Source organism: Sinohyriopsis cumingii, chromosome 6, assembly GCF_028554795.1.
Source record: "Sinohyriopsis cumingii isolate HCF-2022 chromosome 6, ASM2855479v2, whole genome shotgun sequence".
In the NCBI taxonomy this organism is placed as follows: Eukaryota; Metazoa; Mollusca; class Bivalvia; order Unionida; family Unionidae; genus Sinohyriopsis; species Sinohyriopsis cumingii.
Window position 1 is genome coordinate 1,680,434 of NC_142966.1, and position 22,746 is coordinate 1,703,179.

The window sequence follows — 22,746 nt, forward strand, 5'->3', positions numbered from 1 at the left end:
AACAGGGGATTTCAAGCTGTCGTGATCTATGGATAGTGTCAAGCGATCGTCTTCTTTGGGTTGACATTGTCGCTTGAGTGCGGTGAGCAAAGAATCCCACATCTCGGTGATAAACCCTTCTGCTTTCTCCAATGGTACGTCGGACTTGAAATCTTTAAACTTCACTGTGTAGGTGTAAGCCGTGGTTCTAAATTTTCTAGAGGAGCGCTTTTCCGTCTCTCGAATGGAATAGTACTTTTCAGGGTTAACTAAGGGTGGTGAACTTTGTTTAGAGGGTTCGGATTCTGGTTCACTCATGTCCTCTTCAAAATCACTGGCATGAATTTGTGCCAAGACTTCAGCTCTGGTACGAGGCGATAGATCACGTTTCTGCCTCTTACTTTCTTCTTCTTCTTTCTTCTCGAATGAATAGGATCGTTTCATCTTGAGTGCAAAACGTCAAATGACTCAAGTTTAAACACCATAGACTAATTTATAGTCATGACAAACCAGCGTATATAAATAGGGTGTGTGTCTTGTCCTTTCACTATTCATTTCACTCTCAAACCGAGCACAACGATGGAAGAGACTACCCAGATGGAACGTTTCATCAGAGCTTTGCGAGGGGTCATTAGAAAATTCTCTTCAGACCAGCCGACGGACTACTCTCCTTCCTTTCGAGATAAAAGTCAAGATACTTGCTATATCTGTCAGAAGAAAGGGCATTGGTCTTCAGAGTGTCCAGACCGTCAAAAAAGAACAAAAACCGGGGCTAGAAAAGACAAAAGTCAAAATACCTGTTATTATTGTCAAGAAAAAGGACATTGGTCTCCAGATTGCCCAAAAAAGAAACAAGAGGAGTCGGAAGAAAAGAGGGATTCTTCAGAAGAAGAGAGAGATTCTTCAGAGGAAGAAAGCAGCCAGGTGAAGAAAAAGAAACAGGAGAAGAAAAGAAGAAGGGAAGAAAGTGAGGAGGAAGAGGAGGAAAAGACTGTGACGGTGAAGAAATTGAAAAAAAAGAGAGAGAGTAAAAAAAGAAACAGAAGAAGTGAATGTAATTTATAAAGTGTTCTGTTGTGAATTGTGAATTGGATTGTAACTATGGAGAAAAGAATACATTAATTATATAAGGTAAGTGTCTTTGAGTTTTGATTTTAAAATAAGAAGCTACACTCACGCACTCATACACAGACATGTACTATAAGGGTAAAATGGGTTTTTTTTGTTGTTGATTTTTGAGTTATTGGCAAATTGAAAGGCTATCTCTTTTCGAGAGAAGTGGGTGGCCCTGAAAAGGGCCTTTTTTGGTGTAGGGGTGAGATTAAGCAATCAACTTTAACTGCCTTAAGCCTTTGCCACGGCCGAGGCCTACTTCTGATGATTGGGTTGAAATCACTAAGGGTGGTACGACAGGCTTAGTCACAGGGTTGGCGTGTTTAGCTCGGGAAGGTCGTATTCTTTTCGGTCGTGATAAAGAAGTCTGATACATTTGTTTCAGACTTCTTAACTCCGCTAAAATGTCCAACAGTACCGTAGCCGTTTGATTTTCACCCTCTTGTTTGTTTGCTGCTACTTCTTCTTGTTGTTGTTTTTTTCTTACCTCTTCTTGTTGCTGTTGCTGTGGGAGAAAAGCTTGTTCCGCTTCCTTTTGTCGTTGCATAAATTTCTCCAATTCTTCTTTCTGTCTCTGTCTAAAATTCTCCACTTGCGGTAATGAAGAATGAGACGAAGGTTCCGGAACAAATTCTTGCGAGGTAAGAAAATCCACAAAATCCCAATGTACCTCTTCTGAAAGTAAGTCCGGGTTCCCTTGGGCGGTCTCCACTGCTGGTGCACCCCAATGGATCGTTTTCTGAGTTTCCGTCATGTTGAATCACTGTCGCATAGATTGACAGCACACAGGCGCTAGCGAATCTTTATAGACCACATGACGTCACAGACTGTTCTCTTCGGATTGGATGCGGACTGACTGAATTTTGTAACGCGTGTTTGGATTGGTGAATGAACTCAATCCGTTTCAATCCTTCCTCTACCTATAAATAAGCGCAGTTCACTGCATTGATTCACCTGTTCTCGTCGCCTCACGATGTGGACCACAGTTGAATCATCCACCCTTGTGTCTTCCATGATGTTTAGGACGGACATGCTCATGTATGTCCGGTCCAAGTGGACTGTTGTTGATAGGACAGATACTAGTCTATGGATCGGAAGAGTTTACATAGAAAGACAAGGATGCCTCAAGAGGGTACTTGTGTATGGACCTGCAGTTAGAAGGAGTTTAAGAAGAAGAAGAAGATGTGACAGATGCCGTCTATGTTAATATTAATATTAACATAAACCCAAAGGCCCTTTTCAGGGCCACCCACATTTCTCGAAAAGAGATAGCCTTTCGATTGCCTACCCCTTTATAAAAATTAAAAAAAAAAAAAAATCCCATGTTCAATTCCCCTTGTCCCTAAAGTAGTTTTTTTTTTTCTAACATGTTCAATTCCCCTTTGTCCCTAGACAAACCCAAACTCTATTCCCATGTTCAATTCCCCTTGTCCCTAGACAGACCCAAACTCTATTCCCCATGTTCAATTGCCTTTGTCCCTAGAATCGATATTTTTTTTTCCATTGTTCGAATGCCTTTGACGCTAATCTCAATATTTCCTTTTTTTTCCTTTCTCCAATGTTAAATTCCATTGACGCTAATGTTACCCAGGTTTTTTTGCCCATGTTAAATTTCCATTGACGCTAATCTCGCCCAGGGTGGTTAATGTTAAATTTCCATTGACGCTAATCTCGCCCAGGGGGTGTTTTTAATGCTAATTCCCATTGACGCTAATCTCACCCCTTATACTGCTAACTGACTTCGCCACTGAAAAGTTCCAGATACAATGAGTTGAATACCTGAAAATCAGACACATTTATTTAACATAAATGACAAAAATTAACTTAAGGTCTGTCTTTGTTAAAGATTCTAATTTTAGTTTAATTTGTGTTAATTTGGAGACACGAACCCAACAAGTTTGTTTCAAAAGCACTTGGTTTCTTTCGTAAACTAGTTACAGATGTAAAAAGAGTGTGAATATCATCTGCAGTCAATCGAACAAGCAGTTATAGTAAAATGATCTGCAAATGAATCAAAATTTTATGAACACCGTAAACGTATGCATGGACATCTAAACTTCGGCGTGAACATTTTTGATTGGACATTTAAATACATATTACTATACGGTTCAGAAATGTGGAGTATTTTCCATCCACCCCTCTTCTAAGTTAAATACGTCTAGCAAATATATTGATTATATGAAGAGAAGCTATGTGAAAAATTACACAAATTTTGTAAACGTGCACCTGGAGCTCATAAAAAAGAGGGTGAACTCTGCCTCTATGCCAGAGCTAGGTAGATTTCCTCTGCATTTTGAAATTGTAAAGTCCACGCTCATACTTATTTTAATGTTGAGCTAGTAATTTTATAATGCTTCAAGCTGAATATTGGTGTGTGAATACATCATCATGATCAAGTGTATTGTTCGTCATCTTTTCAAACAATAACAAATATTTTGGATGTCAAGCATGAGTCATTCTAATTTGGAAACATAAAATTTAACAGATATGTAAAAATTACACTAAACATATTTTAAGGTGATTAAAAAGGTTAATGGTTACGTTCAAATTAAAAGATAACTAAAAATACATTGCACTGTTTTTATAATGATAAAGTTTGATGGAATCCTTAAATTTAACAGACATACCAAAAATTACATTGCACACATTTTAATGTAATAAATGTTTAACTAAGGAAACAATTAGGAAACTGGAAGGCTAAAAAAATATATATTAAAGAAAAATGTTGTCTAGAAAATATTTAGCATTGGTTAACAGTGCAAATCATTGGAAAAGAATAAAATGCTGTCCTTTTCCGTTCGTTTTTGTATGAAGTAGAGTATTATTCTTGGAACAAATTACATACATACATACATACATACATACATACATACATACATACATACATACATACAGTTTCCCTTTACCTTCATTTGTGCTTAATGGACCCTCCAAATTTTAATTTGACCCTAGTTTTCATAGCAAAGTTTGTGTTTTTGAACAATCTGACCCCCAATACTGACACGAAAGGGATATTTGACTCTCATTCTTTCACCCCTAGGGGATACATACATACATACATACATACATATATACATACATATTTTTTAAAATTTTTTTATTTTAATGTTTTTCTAATTTCATGTTGTTTGTTTTGTAATAATATTATTATGTTTCTTGTCTTATAGGTGTTGTCTAAAGTTGTAAAGCGCTTAGAGCTTCTAAAGATTAGGCGCTATACAAAGTCCTCATTATTATTATTATTATTATTATTATTATTATTATACATACATACATACATACATACATACATACATACATGCAGACATACATACATACGCCTTACTTGTATACAAAAAAGGAAAATTTCGTATCGAATCGGTAACGCAATGCTTTTCCAATGCATTGCGTTGACACACAGGATATTAACCGCCACTTATAATCCAGTGAGCAAGCGATCCTACTTTGAAAAATTGGGCACATAGGACAGATATGCAGTTGAACTGGACGAACAAACCCATGTATAAACTATTGAATAGTTGATAGAGATAATGATATCATGGACACTTAATATGAAATATGCTCCAAATAAAAAATTTGATAATTTAACATATTAATTGTATATGATCTATCACATCGCTCATCATTCAATAAGTGTAGCCCCTTTTTAACAAAATGATTCACTCTATGAGTAATAATAGTGATGTGCAAAAAATAGTCCCCATCCATTCTCTGAAAACTGCGACTGAAATTAAACGCGTTTGGTTTAGATTGTAGCAAACAAAATCTTTTTCCACTCAATAAGTATAGAGGTTTGTATATTTTGTATATGGAGGAATACTTTCTCCCCTAAATAGAAACACTTTTGCACTGTTCAAGGCGGAGGGTTATAATGTGATGGGGTCTGATTAATACATAGTGAAAATTCCTTCCGCAGTGAATCAGAGGCAGTTAGCTGGATGAGCGTGTAACAGACGACACCTCAACGCACAACTTGTTCATTCCATTTTAATACTCAAGTAAGTAATTTTTTAATGTTTATTATTTAATATATTCTCTACTAAATGTTGCAGTTGTTCGTTCATGCCACATGTGGTATAAAAACGATTTTGTTTCATCGAAATTGTGTTTAATTATTGATGTGTACGAGGATTCTCTAATGCGGAAATAATAGCTTGACGTTCCTTTTCTTGGGAATATGCATAGTCATTGTCGCAGTACATACCATATTTCGGGCCGGCTTATTAACACAACGCGATTGCAATATTTTATACTTTTCTTTTTTATCTCTGGATATTTCTGAGTTAATTGGAAATGCGTGATTACGCATGTAAAATGAAACAATAGTTATGAAATACAAGATTGTTACATTTTTGCATAAGTATCTATTCCCACACTCCAGAAGAAAAAAACAGGTTATCCAGGCACATAAATCGATTTTCTTATTCTCTCTATATGTCAGCTAAGGGCACAGAAGGCGTCATCGCACGTGTTTTCCATTATTCATATTTTGTAAGAATAACAAGGCAATTTCATTTCAATTTCAAACCCTCACAGTGCCCGCTACAAGCTTTCATCCAATAAAACTCCCTTTCTTTATGTGGGTAAAAATGCAGACGATTTGCTCTAGTGCACTTAACCACCGAACGAGAACTATGCGTGGAATGTGGAGTTTTACAATTATAGGTCGCCAAGGTATTATGACAGAGTTCTTAATCTTTTTTATAATCACGCGAAACACATGTACAGTACATTTATAAAAGGAAACTACATGCGCAATATTCCCTGGGGTTATCTTTCACTCTAGACCAGTTCAAATTTCCTCGGGACCATTATTTTCTTTGTTTCGAAACCGACTGCCTTAATGACGGCACACCGAGTCGGAGCTGTAGCCGGTTCTCGGATTTCCTTACTGCAGCATCCCACATAGACTGGCTGCTTCAGTGACTAATCATACCGTAGCTACTGTAACATTTACACTCGGGCAAGAGAACGAATATAGTTTATTCTAACTCCAAACTGTTTTACCGGTTATAGATTATTCCAAGGGAATACTTTTACCAGGTTTGAGGATGCATTAAACTGACGTTCGAGAATGAATGCCCAATTTTGACGGACCTCCACTCTCAGCCAATATATTCTGAATTTTGACAGACCTCCATTTTCAGCCAATATATTCTCAATTTTGACAGACCTTCAATTTTGACAGACCTCCATTTTCAGCCAATATATTCTCAATTTTGACAGACCTCCATTTTCAGCCAATAGATTCTCAGAAATTCAAGATCGGTGTTGTCCAAATCTATAATATTATACGATTAGCTGCGTACAAAAATTTCCTAAATATTTCTTTTGGCTTCTACGGTTATTGATTATGCTTTTCCATTGTTTTCATTTCTTCTAGACGCCATACTGATGCATAAAAGTTGTTTTCAGAAAAGACCTGATGCCAAATGTTTCCATATTGTTCAATGATTATGTATGTATTTATTGTTTTGTTATGTGTCTGTTCAAGACAAGAAAATCTATCTTGTACACGGAAGAAATATATAAACTATCGAGCTAAACTGTGAAGGATCTTTTGGAATGCATTCAAATATAATCGATATTCTAGCACAGTCTTTATCTTCCTGATTGTAATAAATAAATTTCCCTACTGGAACTTGATCAGATAATTTTATAACTAGTACAGGAAAGGAAAATATAATATAAACTATGGAGCTAAACTGAGGAGGATCTTTGGAATGCATTCATACATAATTCTAACACAGTCTTTATCTTCCTGATTGTAAAAAGAAAATTTCCCTGCAGGAAGTTGATCAGATAATTTTAAAACTATTGACAAGTCCATCGTATGAAAATATTCTGGACAGAAGTTGATTAATCAATTAAGCGCATAAAGCGGAGTCCTACTGGTGTAGGAAACAAGGCTTGCTTTTAACAAGGAAGTTAGTTAATGTAGTATGAACGATGGTGGCGGTGGGGGACTGTCAGTATCAGAGTTAAAGTCGGGAATTGTTTTAAATTAAAGCACATGTTCATCTTATCGACTTCTTTCAAGAAAAGACATTGCATGCGAATTGCATGCTTAGTTTAGCACAGAATTAAAAGTATCTTGCTAAATAAATAAATCAGAATGAAATGGGTAAGCAGGAAATGGAATTTCTTTTTTTTGGGGGGGGGGAACGGGCAAAAGTCATTAGATTAATTAGTTTGGAGCTAATAGTTTGTAGGTATTGAAGCTAATTGATATCATTTGTTGTTTCCCTTTTATTTAGCAAGTTCTCCTAACAAAGCTAAATGTAATATATTAAGGGGGATATCAGATTTCTTTCGCAAGAGATTTTCTGCATCAGAATGAATGAATGAAAAGTTTTCAATATACTAATTTGGACCGGAATTCCAAAAGGAAATTAGAGAAAGGACAAATATAAACGCAACTGATTATAATATAATTCAATCAATGAAAAGTGGAACCTGTTTAATTTGACAAATACATTACAACTTTAAAGTATAAATTCGCTAACCTTCAATTTTGTCATCTTACTAATTTTATGCTGTTTATACACATTGTACCAAGTTGGAGCAAGTTCATTTAAATGTTCTGTGTATATATATATATATATATATATATATATATATATATATATATATATATATATATATATATATATATATATGCTTTTTATTTATTTGATTATTGTTGATATTATTATTATTGTTATTATTGTTATTATTATTATTATTGAATGAAGACTATTTTTATGGAAAAAAATAATTATCATATGACCATCTAGGTACGCTTAAAGTTTTAATGTATTGTTTGTGAATCGTACATTTTTCAACAGGCATAACAGTGGGTTACTAGGAATACGCCTCCCGTTAATTTACTATAGACCCTAAACAGATCATGCCAAGGTATCGATAAAGGGACTTTACAAATTGGGACCAACTAATTTCACTCTGGAAAATTAGTCTGAACTGGAAGGTAGTCTGAATTGGAAGTGGAAGGTAGTCTGAATTGAAAGGTAGTCTGATTCTAGTGGATAACTTGGATAATTTTTCATTTTTTGCAACGTAAAAAAGATCGAAATGGCTTGTAATTAAGAAGTTCCAGTGTGAGGGGGAAGGGGTCACACGTATCGATTTGGCCGCATCTATTAATCAAATTATTTACTATTTTTAAAGGGATCACCTATGCAGATTCGTACCTGTTAACATAATGTGTGACGCCAAATCAAATATATATTTAAGTAATATAGTATTAATAAATATGTATAATATGCAAAACAATCGGCAGAATAATACTGAAACATCTTGAATTCCAGTCGTAAATAGTCGGTATATGAGAAAAGTCATACAAAGTATCTGTTTAAAACATCATTACAAAAAAATGTAAATGGCTCACTAAAAAGAAACAACAGCAACGGTATTAATAGTAGTAGAGAGAGGTGACAAACCAAATCATGAATTCATATTTGTAGAAACGCGTGTAGAGAGAGAGAGAGAGAGTCGTTATGGTGTAAGGATATTACAAATTTGTACCATGAATGCCTTTATGGAGCTTGTTAAGGAGAAATAAATTATTCCCGTCATAAAGTCGTCAAAAGATTTCATGCTCTCTGTACATAACACTTAAGTCTCCTGAAGCTACGTCAAGTAATTTTAATACATTTGAGTTGTCATACTTAGTTAAATTGGATACTGTAGTTTATAATATATTGCAGCTTTATAATCAATGCTCATCTTGTATCCTATCTCCCGGAAAAACCGACATGAGCAACTGTATACCTGGTAGAAACATAAAAGACAATGTGCTTTGAATGGGAGAATGTATTCATTGCATCAAATGCTCCAGTTACGTTGCCGAAGGATAATGTTGGACTGGTTTATTTCATCTTATGAATCAGTGAAAAGTGTGTTTTAAGATATGGTTGACTGGTCTATTTAATGTATTCAATGAATAAAAGGTGTGTTTAAAGAACCCCAACCCCAGTATATAGAGTCGATATACTTGAACTGGTAACTGTGCGAGAGTTTGTGATGACGATAGAAAGCATTTTTAGTATCCTATGGATTACTTCGGGGGATTACCTTAAAATGTTATCATTGGGAGGCCAGACGTTTGAATCAGCCATTTGATACTACTACTGTCATTACCATATAATGAGCGGAAGTACGAAAAAAAAAAAGCAGACGAATGTCATTCTACAGGCCAGACGCCAGCTGCACGGATTGTTCAAGACGAGAATAACGTCTGTACCCATTGAACTTGGAATGTAATCTAGTCAATGAAAGAGATGCATTTACAAACCAGCTCCAAGTAGTACTACTTATAATTATATACATTGCATATACAGCGTATAAATTTAGTTTTCAGAGACATCCAGATTAACGTTTAATCTTTTCTTAATGATTCGTTGCTGCAGACTAGGTTTTTAATAGAACCTTTAGGAATTTTGCCACATTGAAAAGTCTCTATTTGCCGGACTTTTTAAAAAATTAAATCCTGGATATTGTTGGTACTTAACCATCAAGCTATGAAGCACCCATTAAAATGTCTAAAAGAAAGGTAAATGAATGTCGACAAAAAAGGTAAATGAGTGTCGACAAGAATGGTAGACGAGTGTCGAAAAGAAAGGTAGATGAGTGTCGAAAAGAAAGCTAGATGAATGTCGAGAAGAAAGGTAGATGAGTGTCGAAAAGAAAGCTAGATGAATGTCGAGAAGAAAGGTAGATGAGTGTCGAAAAGAAAGGTAGATGAATGTTGAAAAGAAAGGCAGATGAGTGTCAACAAGAATGGTAGACGAGTGTCAAAAAAAGGTAGATTAATATCGACAAGAAAGGTAGATGATTGTCGACAAGAATGGTAGATGAATGGCGACAAGAAAGGTAGATGAGTGTCGAGAAGATTGGTAGATTAATGTCGACAAGGTAGATGAGTGTAGAAAAGAAAAGTAGATGAGTGTCGACATGAAAGGTAGATGACTGTCGAAAAGAAAGGTAGATGAGTGTCGACATGAAAGGTAGATGACTGTCGAAAAGAAAGGTAGATGAGTGTCGATAAGAAAGATAGATGAGTGTCGAAAAGAAAAATAGATGAGTGTCGAAAAGAAAGGTGGTTGAATATGAGAAAGAGTACGTATCTTACAATGTTGATATGTAAGTAAATATATTACATCTCAAGATGTTTAAAAGCAGTTTGGCATAGGAACAAATAAAACGTGCATCCCACCCCAAGCACACGTACACACTCTCCTCGTCGTCTCTTGCGTCAGTTTCAACGAGTGTAACAGTCCAGTCAGTGAAGTCATGGTTTTGTCTAGTCCTACAATTTAAGACATAGCACGTGTTGGTTTTGTTTTAGTGCTATGTCTTACTATCCAAATAACGGCCTTGTATAGCCTGTTCCGATGTCGTTGACATAGGAACGAGTACTCAAAGTTTCAGCAATATCTCACACATTTGGCAGCATATATCGACTCTCTTCCACTAATTTATGTGCATATACTTACTGTGCTGTCTTTATCCTGTCGGAATGAAAGTATGAAACTAGCAAATGGACGCATTTTCATGTTCCGTTGACATACATTTGAATGTGTTGCAATGCGACGTTAGTCGAGGTATGCCGAAGTATGTTCATGTTGCGGATATGTTTCTTGAACGAAACGTTGCTTTATAGTTCCAATAGGCATAATATATGTTTATTCGTTTTGTTAAAGAATAATATTTCAACTTAACCCGATTTCGGCATTCCCGGCTTTCATCGCTTTCCGGTCAACTGAAATGTTGGCCAAAGAAACTTGAAAACAGATCCATTTCTTTTGTGAGAATTTGAATTTATTAGAGAAAAGACATCAGAGTAAGTAAAGTCTGAATAGAACATTATTACGTTACTTTGTAGAAAAGCGCTGTTATTTTTGTTGCTAGTTGTGTGAGATATTCCTGAAAATTTGACTTTCGTTACGATGTTAGTCGACATCAAAACACACTACACAGCGCTCTTAGTTAGGCAGTAAGACCCTGAAGCTCAAAACATAAACATCAGCATAGAGGTCTCACATGTAGGACTATTTTTTTGTCTGTAGTATGGTCTTTGACCCTTACTGATACTTTGGTCCGTAGCATGGTCTTTGATTAAAAGTCACATCCTTTCTGATACTTTGGTCCGTAGCATGGTCCTTGATTAAAAGTCACGCCTTTCTGATACTTTGGTCCGTAGTATGGTCTTTGACCGATACTGATAATTAGGTCAGTAGTTTGGTCTTTGATTAAAAATAACACGTAACTGATAATCTGGTTTGTAGTATGGTATTTGACCATTATTAATAATTTGTTCCGTAGTATGGTCTTTGACCTAGTTTGGGTTTAAATATTCTTTTATTTTGCAATTAAAAATCATAGTTATATTGTGACTTTTTTAACTTACATTAGCCGAAATTAATTTGCAGCATATACAATCCTGTTTTTAACAATTATCAAAGTATAATAATAAAATTATTACATAGATGATGCAAGTATCACAAGAAGTGTGTGAGTGAGTGTGTGTGATTTCGACGTTTAACATAGCTTCCAAAAAAATTCAGTCATACCGCTACGATGAATTTAGTGTGGTACCTTGCTGCTGATGCTTTGGTCCGTAGTATGGTCTTTGATTTATAATCCTCTGTGCGTGCTATATTTTTTCGCAATCTCATTGTACAGTTAGCAAGCATTCTCCATTTATATTGTCCTGAGGGACTGTGCAAGGTAATGCATGTACGTGTAAACAAATATTACTTGTCTCGCATTCTTCTGGCGTATTGTTCGTATGATGTATCAAAACATCGCGCCTTCTCGTACGACGCAGAGGTAAAATTTCAAAGTCAGTCTTCCCTCATTTAACCAACATGTTGACAGAAAATCTTCGTATATCTCTTTTCTTTTTTTTCTTTCATTTTTCTTAGAGCTTCATGATGGATTAGCCAGTTTAAAAATAATGTTATTTCTAGTCAAGATTAGCAATTTATTGCGCGAGTATGCACCTGTTTTTTTTTTTTTTTTTTGTGTGGAGACATATCATCTACGTTTGTAACACTAAGGTGGGTTTATGTTGCATTTCATTTCTGCTTATACATTAATGTGAATAAAATTGGGAATATGTGAACTATTCTCATGCATTGGTTTGAATATACCTGTGAATATGTGAACTGTTCTCATAAATTGGTTTGAATATACCTGTGAATATGCGAACTGTTCTCATACATTTGATTTGAATATACCTGTGAATATATGAACGTTTCATTCACACATTAAACACGAAATGCACCTGTCATCATATGAAGGCATGTAGAATCAAAATTGTCTTCTTCTAGTTTAACTTGTTTGCTACGATCTAATGACTAATGCAGTGTGGCTGGAAACTCTCTCTCTCTCTCTCTCTCTCTCTCTCTCTCTCTCTCTCTCTCTCTCTGCGCACTTTCTCTTTTTGTTCTGACTTTAATCTGTGTACTTCTTATTGCAGACATGAGTGATAAGCCAGATCTCACAGAAGTGGAAACTTTTGATAAATCCAAGTTGAAAAAAACTAATACGACTGTAAAGAACCCACTGCCATCAAAAGAAAGTAAGTAATAGTATATTTCCATAAAATTTGTACCATAAACACATCTGTTGCTATGCAATGGGGAAGTAAGAGGTATCTTTTTTGGTCATACAGACAGTGGGTAAGGGGTATCTCATTTGGCCGTACAATATGTAGATATGGAGGTTAGAGGTATTGGTAATGAAATATGGAGGTAAGAGGCTTTGGTCATATAAAATGGAGGTAAGAGATATTGGTCATCCGATGTGGCGGTAAGATGTATTGGTTATACAGTATGAAGGTCAAAGGCATTGGTCATACGATATGGAGGTAAGAGGTATTGGTTATACAGTATGAAGGTAACAGGCATTGGTCATACGATTCGGAGGTAAGAAGTATTGGTCATACGATATGGAGGTAAGAGGTATTGGTCATTAAATATGGAGGTAAGTGATATGTTTTGGTAGTAAAATATGGCGTTGGCGGTGTCAGTTTTGGTCATAAAATAAGGAAGCAAGGATGATATGTTTTGGTCATATGATAGAGATAAGGCTTATTAGACATACAATATGGATGTAAGTGTTATCTGTTTAGAAAAATTCTTAACCATAAATGTGCTCAAATGTCTCCCCTAGGTCTAACTTCCAATCGTTTTTTTTTTCTTCCTTCAATCATCCTGATGTATGGAATTTACATGGTACTTTCTACGTGATTTAACTCGTTACTGAACAAATTTTTTTTCCGCTACGTGTTGTATACATTTTCATTCTTTTAATAGTCCCCCATGACTATAATGGGCATTCGTCTAAAACAAATCTTTAGCACTTCAACGTATTTCTTGACCTATTTCCTTTTTTTATTCAGTGTGTTGATCATCATCACCATGTAGGCACAAAAAAACCCAGACAATTAGGCTCGCACTTGTCTTTTGAACTTTAGCCTCATTTCAGCTTTAACTTGTGCTGACTTCCTTTTTGATAAGTATTTGAAGTGAGATTGCGATATCCTGTTAAATGTATGCTAAATTATGGTGCTCTTTCAACCACTTTTCTTTTGTGTAAGAGGTATTTATATTGTTATTTCCTGTTTCTTAGTACAGGAAGTTATTGTTTTCTTCTAATCAATTGTCCATTGTGCAGGCTTGAAAGTTAAATCCAGTCATATAAGGAACTTTATGTTGTGTTTTTAACCACAATAGATCGCTTGCAATACAGCAGGTGTGCGTGAATTCAGTTTTGTCTCAGTATCACTCATGTTCCTATCTACTTACTCATTCTCAAAGTATTGGGTCAATTCCTTAAAAAACACCCTGTCCGAATCTGCATTGGTAAAGTCCCTATTAAACACCCTGTCCGAATGTGCATTGTGACCGAGTTTAATAAGGGTATTTCATTTTCTTAAAATTGTTATATTTATATATTCTTAGATTGAACATTGTACCATTTATTAGAGAAGCAGGAAGGGGGTGGAGGAGGGGGTATCGACCGCCTCTGCCCCGCCTCTAAATCAGATCAACCATTTGCATGATTTAAGGATTAGATGTCTAAATGCAGAATTCAGAGCATATCATTCATCATTAGTATCACATCGAATTCACATGTAATATCACATCGAATTCACATGTAATATCGCATTGAATTCACCTGTAATATCATATTGAATTCACCTGTAATATCATATTGAATTCAGAGTATACCATTCATCATTAGTATCACATTGAATTCACCTGTAATATCACATCGAATTCACCTGTAATATCACATCAAATTCACCTGTAATATCACATTTAATTCAGAGTGTACCATTCATCATTAGTATCACACTGAATTCACCTGTAATATCATATCAAATTCACCTGTAATATCACATTGAATTCAGAGTATACCATTTATCATTAGTATCACATCGAATTCAGAGTATTTATTGTAATTTCTTAGTCATATTGTCGTTCCAGTCCTACGTTTAAGTTTCCCTTGATGATTATTAAAATATTGCCCAAAAGTGAGAAATCGTTGCGAAACTAAGGTTTTTCTGAAATACTGTCTTTGTTGTGGAGAAAGTTGACGAAATATAGGAGAAGTCTCTTTTAAAGGTATTCCAGAAATATGAATGCTAATAGTAAAGCTATCCATCAATACTAATTCGATTGTGGAAACTCCCCATTCGGCTTTTCAATGCTTCTTTCGAGGAAAAATAAATGTATATATCATATAATTTACGTCTTATGAAAAAGGTATAAGGTTGAAACTTGGAAAGTTGAACACGCACCTATTTTTAAAGATCTAACGACATCGATCTTTAGTTTTCTTTTTCTTATTTCTGTCCTTGTCTCCCCCAGGAACTACAAGTATTAAACAAAAACAAACCAATTTGCAAACTTGGCATAACCTTTTGTATTTGACCAATTTTCTCACGCATAATTCTTTAAGGAATTCTGTGTAATGTTTAAATGGATTACGATAATAATTATCTTTGTTGGAAAATAATGAATATATTGAATGTAAAGCAGCAGAACTGGAAGAATAAAGAAAAATGGTAAGGTGATTAAAAAGTTAACTCGCTCTCGTATCAATATCTGACGTACAGTCTTATCAGAAAATGATATTTCGCTGTGTTGCATGTCAAGAAAGTAAATATTGCAGATCCTCGATATCGTAAGTTCAAGTATCTCTTGGATATCGTTAAGTTAATGCTTTTCTTGGATGTCACGAGTTCCTGTGTCTCTTGGATATCGAAAGTTCATGCGTCTTTTGGATATCATAAGCTCATGGGTGCAACAGGATAGACCTGAATGGATGCTTGGATCAAATGACAAAACAACACAATGTGATGAAACATGAACAATTTTTAAACGAATTAATAAAAAATATATATTCTATAAATACAGTGATTCTTTCACGCTCTAAACATAAGTCACATTCAGTTACTATATCCCAACATTCACAAATAGGAAAACAAAAAAATTATTCATGGATTCAAATGTATGACGGTAAGATTCGTATAATCACAGGTAAAGTGAGATTCAAATAATCTCATGTAATGTCATGTAATGAAAGTGAGATTCAAATAATCTCATGTAATGAAAGTGAGATTCACATATTCTCACAATCAAAATTACTCAATTGTACTCAATTGAAACAAACATATGGCTCGGTCATTTGTACAGCCGTATGATTCATAAATATTTGTAAAAACTTGCAATTGTGTCTACTGACAAACCACACAGTTCACCCGAATTCTTGGGTTGGCCCACACTTGTATCGGCCGCACGCACCTTTCATGGATCCACCATGCGCACAAATTTACAAATTAGCGGTTTCGTCTTTGTATGGCCTTGATGGTTAGTTACATCATCTTCCATATCCATGTAAGCCCCACAGACGGCTAGTTAGACATCCTGATATACCGGCATACACATACGCACAGACAACACGCAGTTCTCATGAATTGGGTTGGCTCACTTGTATTGACCACACCCACAGACAGCCATATGGCTGGAGAACAAAAGTGGAGAACGTTCACTCCTTGCCAAGATCCAAAAGATCAGTGTGTCAGTTAGAAAACAATCTTGCCTTAAAACTACAGGAGAGTGAGTATTGGTAAGGCTTAAATACACCCCGTGCATACCGTGCTTTAAGTGTATCTCACCGCAAGTGATCTACGACGAGATACATGCTAGTTTACCTAGAAAAACAATTATCCACCCTAGGTAACGTTTTACGCAGGGACGACGAAAATGACCAAATCGTTCTAAGGCGAAACCAAGTTGTTTCTTGCCTTATTCTGTGACAATGTGTCACTTGTATATCGTATAGGTCTCTTTGATATCGTCGGTTCATGGGCCTCTTGGATATCGTTAATTCGTGCACGGGATCAGCAGGCCTTCGATAGTTTAGACTTCTGTTGTAGCAATATTCGCATAAAAAAAACTGCGTACCGATTTTCTGATTTACCCAACCCGACGTTTTTGGTACAAATTGCCATGGAACGTAGCATCGATTTCTCAAAAAGCAGTACGCTTACGCAAATATGAAACTGTTTCCATCCAAACCAACCACTCATTCATCAGTTCACCAATTGAATGCATCTATTCTTTTTCCTTGTCTTCATAATACACATCTGATCCACTGAGTTAAAATGCGATATCAGTTTTGAAAATTGTACAATGTTAAAATAAATAAAAGGATCTACATTCGGAATCGATTAGACAGTTTATATATATATATATATATATATATATATATATATATATATATATATATATATATATATATATATATATATATATATATATATATATATTTGCTTCCCATCTTTTTTCTCCACAATAATTACACCGAATTTATGGTTAGTCTTTATTGCATGCAGTTTGACTTTGGCTGTTCAGTGATATGAATTAATGCCGTTGAGCCAATAAGACCCACGAAACGAATCACTTTTCCGTTGCATATCTAGGCATGGTGGCATCGTTATTAGTGTCTACGAAATGAAGACTGCTAACTGTGTTTGCTTACCACATAGCCACAGCTACGATACTCAAATGGTCTAGATAAACCAATCCCAGTAAACAGTTGTTTTATTGCTTAATGTTATGTCAATAAACGCGTACTGAGATGGACACTGGTAAAAAAAATTTAACGGAGACTGTTCATATTTCGTTTGACAAAATGTCCTTAATATGTTCCAAATTATTTATCTTTATACGAGTTCTGAGTTGTTTCGACATTTAGATGTTACAGGCAACAGAAGACCTAACAATATGGATTAGCAATTTTTTTCCAGTGATTTCTGAAAGTTTTGTTGAAATTTAAAGTGGCTCATACATAATTCTTCGTCTTGGAATTTTAAGTGGCTCATACAGGGTTCCTCATCTTGAAATTTTACACCGCATATCGAGATAGAAATGCTACTCGGGATTCTGAATTCTTTTTTTTTTTTTTTACCAAGCCAGAATTTTGATTGTTGTGAATACCTTTGATTAAAATTTGGAGTTGAGTCAAGTTGTATGATCCAAGGTCTTGATGCATTTCGGAGGTGGAGTCGGAATCAGTCGAAATACCACCACTGTGTTTAAATGACCAATTTTCCTGTGGTTGGAATATATATATATATATATATATATATATATATATATATATATATATATATATATATATATATATATATATATATATATATATATATATATATCATGAGCCATTTTCTTAAAACTCAACCATCCACAACCCGGCAAATACCACATCAACTATAACTGCGTGCACTGTCCGATAGGGCTTGGGTTTATGCGCTAAACCTCTCATCGTTTCACACCGTTTGCTTAGCTCGTACTGTGCAAGATAATACGCATTTTTCATGAGAATTATTTAAGGATACCATTGACAAAAGGTTCGGCTACCCTATCTTATTGAATATGGTCCTTTTATTCTGCTTTCAAGAAGCTTGTTATAAAAAGAGTGGAACAATGGAAATAGAATACTTGATTTAATCAAGGGAGGTTGTTCCACGCGAAACCACCAAACTATGCTTTTTTACAAATTATTTTCCAAATACAACAAAAGTCATTATACACTCGCTGTTCACCCAGACGGTATTCTTTTAAGCGATTCAAAGACACTTGAAATTTGATTCTTGCATTATGATTAGAGAATCTTTGCGCTTTTCATACCTTCCAAATGTTCCATTTTAAATTCCACTTCAGATCCTAGGATGACGCATGCTCATTGTACAGATTTTTGTCGAAATGTAGCCGTCTTCATCCACGCAACCGACATCTGGCGACATTATTTTATTGGATCGCAACGAATAATTACCATTAACATAATTTTAATTGTCCGTTGCAAACGTCTTTCATAATCAGCGTCAACATTTTAACGGCCTTTAAACGTTTTATTTATGATTCAATCATTTTTTTAAATAAAAACTCGTTAGTTTTTGTCAGTCTGTCTCCTTTATTCTTTATTTCTCTGTCTGCCCATTGCAAACATGCGGGCAAATGTTTGTTTACCAATCACTGCTTTTGGCTCGCTATAAGAACCTTAAGCACTGAACAGCTTAGCAGTAGACGAACCCAGACTTCATTTAGATGGGAAGTATTGATTATTGAAATCTGCAACTTCCAGAAGGCATTGTTCAAAACGTCCTATACAATGGAAACCTCTTTAGTGTTTGGTTGAATAGGAATATAGTCTGAGGTCAAAGAGATCAGTTCGAATGGTTCTTCTTTGTTATGGGAGCAATAAAAATATATCGAGGTAAACGATTTTAATATGAATGATGAACTTGAACAACTGCTGAAGCTTAGTGGTTAGCACGCCAAATCGCGACCAGAAGAGTCCGGATTTTAGTCCTGCATCCAGGTCAGCTATGGTCAGTTGCCTTGCTGTCGCTGGGCAGGCACCGTACTCCAGATGCCTCACAACGTTATAATCTTCAAAAGAATTTTCATGTAACTTTGCACATACACGGCACGAACAACTGTCATCTTGTAAACCTTGATATCGTTACTCCTCTTGAACGGAAGTCATATAGACACGAATTTTCAATGCAAGATTTTTCATGCTTTTAGAGTAAACTGAGCAGAACATATGCGCATTGAGCTTATTGCTTTATGTTTTAATTGGTATTTTAGGAGGCAGTGAGTGCACGTAGGTGTCAGCATGGAAAATGTGTATTGTACTAAATGTGGATTAATATTAAAATTGTACACACAATGCACAGGGGTGGACGGATCACTGAAGCAATAGCAGAAGTTATAAATTGCCTGCACACATCGTGCTGTTTTACCCTGGTTATCCTACACTTCATCATCCTACGGAAATTGCAATAGCAGCAAATTTCCTTGGCATTGTCATCGAGAGTGAATCTAATTTTATGTTAGTTGATAGGGGGACTTTGGCTGTTTAGCGAGCAGTTATTAATTGATTTACCTTTATTGGGTTATGCGAAAGACACAATAAAAATAGATGACTGAGCTGAAGAAGGCTACAGCCCATTACGTTCCAGGTATAACACCGTCATGTAAAAAATATCAATAGACTTTATATATATAAACATAACATTTTCTAAAGTGGTAATGTAATACCAGCATATTACTCACGTCATTATTACTTTTTCCAAAGGGGCCATATAATGCCGGAATAATATTGACATCATTATAACCTTTTCGAAAAGGGCCATGTAATACCAGAGTATTACTGACGTTATTATAACCTTTTCGAAAGGGGTCATGTAATAACAGAATATTACTGATATCATTGTAACCTTTTCGAAAGGAGCCATGTAATACCAGAATATTACTGACGTCATTATAACTTTTTCGAAAGGAGCCATATAATACCAGAATATTACTGATGTCATTATAACCTTTTCGGGGGCCCCGAGTGGCCAAGTGGTCTAAAGCGCCCACTATTACGGATCATTGCCATCTCACTTCTGTCTGCGCGGGTTTGAGTCTCGGGTTCGGCAAATGTGGGTATGTGGAAAAGCTTGCAAGTAGCTTCTCGTGGGTCGGTGGTTCTTTACCGGTTTTTTCCAATACCACTTATACTGGCCGCTATGTATAGCCTTCCTTGTGCTGAAAAATGGCGTTAAACCTTACAACAACAACAATAATCTTTTCAAAAGGGACCATGCAATACCAGAATATTACTGATGTCTTTATAACCTTTCCGAAAAGGACCATGTAATAACAGAATATTACTGACGTCACTATAACCTTTTAGAAAAGGCCATTTAATACTGGACTATTATTGACGTCATTGTAACCTTTTAGAAAAGGTCTATGTAATACCAGACTATTACTGGCGTTTTCGAATAGGGTTAGTTAACGCCAAAATATTATTGACATCATTATAATTTGTTCGAAAAGGGCCATGTAATGCCAGAAGGTTAATGATGTCATTATAACCTTTTAGAAAAGGACTATGTAACACCAGAATATTACTGACGTCATTATCACCTTTTCTAAAAGGGCCATAACATCTTTGGAGGACTAATAACTACCATGATATTATAGTTTTATTCACATGTTTAACTGCATGGATAAAACTACGACAGAGCTTCTTAACGGAGCGGCAGAAGCAAAAGCATTTAAATCATCGTGTATATATAATACATTAGGATGTTAATATAACTGTGTACATTGGCGTCTGTACATGGTCTTGCATGTGGTACCATCATATTTTATAGCAGTGTACATGAGCGTCTGTACATAGTGTATGTATATGGTACCATCATCTTGCAAAGCAGTGTACATGGGCGTCTGTACATGGTATTGTATATGGTACCATTATTCTTTTATAGCAGTGTACATGGGCGTCCTTACATAGAAGTGTATGTATGTGGTACCATCATCTTGAATAGCAGTGTGCATGGGTGATAGTACATAGTAGTGTATGTGGTACGATTAAGTATTAGATTTTACAGAAGGAAGTTAATACATTGGTGAATGTGGTACGATTATGTATTACATGCTAAAGTAAGAAGTTAATATAGCAGTGTATGTGGCATATTCATCATGTATTATATGCTAAAGTAGGAAGTTAATATAGCAGTGTATGTGGCATACTCGTGTATTACATGCTAAAGTAGAAAGTTAATATAGCAGTGTATGTGGCATACTCGTGTATTACATGCTAAAGTAGGAAGTTAATATATAGCAGTGAATGTGGCATATACATCATGTATTATATGCTAAAGTAAGAAGTTAATATAGCAGTGTATGTGGCATATTCATCATGTATTACATGCTAAAGTAGGAAGTTAATATAGCAGTGTATGTGGCATACTCGTGTATTACATGCTAAAGTAGAAAGTTAATATAGCAGTGTATGTGGCATACTCGTGTATTACATGCTAAAGTAGGAAGTTAATATATAGCAGTGAATGTGGCATATTCATCATGTATTATATGCTAAAGTAGTTAGTTAATATATAGCAGTGAATGTGGCATATTTATTATGTATTATATGCTAAAGTAGGAAGTTAATATAGCAGTGTATATGGCATACTCGTCATGTAATCAGTGGAGAGGAATCAAACGAACCGACGATATTTGACACATAATTGCGATGAGCCACACGCATTGGACATTGACACAAGAGTTTAAACCATGCATCATTTATATTATCCAAAATGAAAATACTTCATAAAATGCTAGGATCTAAAGAAATGGATAAAATTTTGCATTGGAAACAGTTATATTAATTGTTTAAGTATTCAGGTCTGGAAATCATTTATTTTGAGAGTAAGTTTATGTTAACACTAAGTCTGGTATGTGATCCCATTTTAATATTAATCAATGAATTATGTTCTTCAGAGAGATCTTTTGTATCTTACAGCTATCGAACAAGAAAAGAGTGTAGGAGACGGCAGTTAGTGTCACCATGCCAGCAAGGAATGTCTTTTGTCATCTCCTTCGTTTGTTCTGTCATCATCACGTGCAGTTGCTGCCATAGTAATCACGATGAACTCTAATTTGGACGTCATCTGCTGCTGAAGCTTTCATGGACCGAAGCGCGGACCATTTCTTTTGTGTTCGCATTTGCATGCGCTTTACTATTCCATATACAAGATATAATTTACAACATTTGTAAAAAAAATTAAAAAGTGTTTGTTATGATTTATATACGCTCATTGAAAGCCAATAATATAGTATAGATGCTTCCCGATAAGGTCACTTGCAGACGACATTCTGCCCATTTTATCTGGACGATGAGCAACCTGGCATTTTCTCATATATGCGACCACCAAAACTAACCATTTTGAACAAAGGCACAGTGATTTAAGATCAGCTTATAAATGACAAATACAGATACTAACAGAAAACCTGATTTGCGTTCTGTTTTTGTATGTATTTTTTGTAACAGTATCTTGAGATTCAGTGAATTTATTTCAACTTTTAAACACCATATAAAGTTAACGGTAAATCTGTCAGCATACCACACATATGGCTGCTGATGACATCATTCGGGAACTATCTATTACAATGATTTATGTACGCCCTTTACAAGTCACAAGTATATATATAGTCATGATTTACCGCGTTCCATCGAAGGCATATAGTTATAATTTATTTTGTCTTCTTGAAAGACAATAGTATATGACTCTTTTCC

The 22,746-nt window shown here is 35.3% G+C and overlaps 1 long non-coding RNA gene across 1 annotated transcript; it reads left to right on the forward strand.

Moving 5' to 3' along the window:
• The first annotated feature begins 4,952 nt into the window (after positions 1-4,952).
• LOC149796266 (uncharacterized) lies at positions 4,953-22,464 on the forward strand. The gene is made up of 3 exons (XR_016421647.1): positions 4,953-5,090; positions 12,575-12,676; positions 21,973-22,464. It is a non-coding gene; the product is annotated as an uncharacterized LOC149796266 (long non-coding RNA).
• The last annotated feature ends 282 nt before the right edge of the window (positions 22,465-22,746 follow it).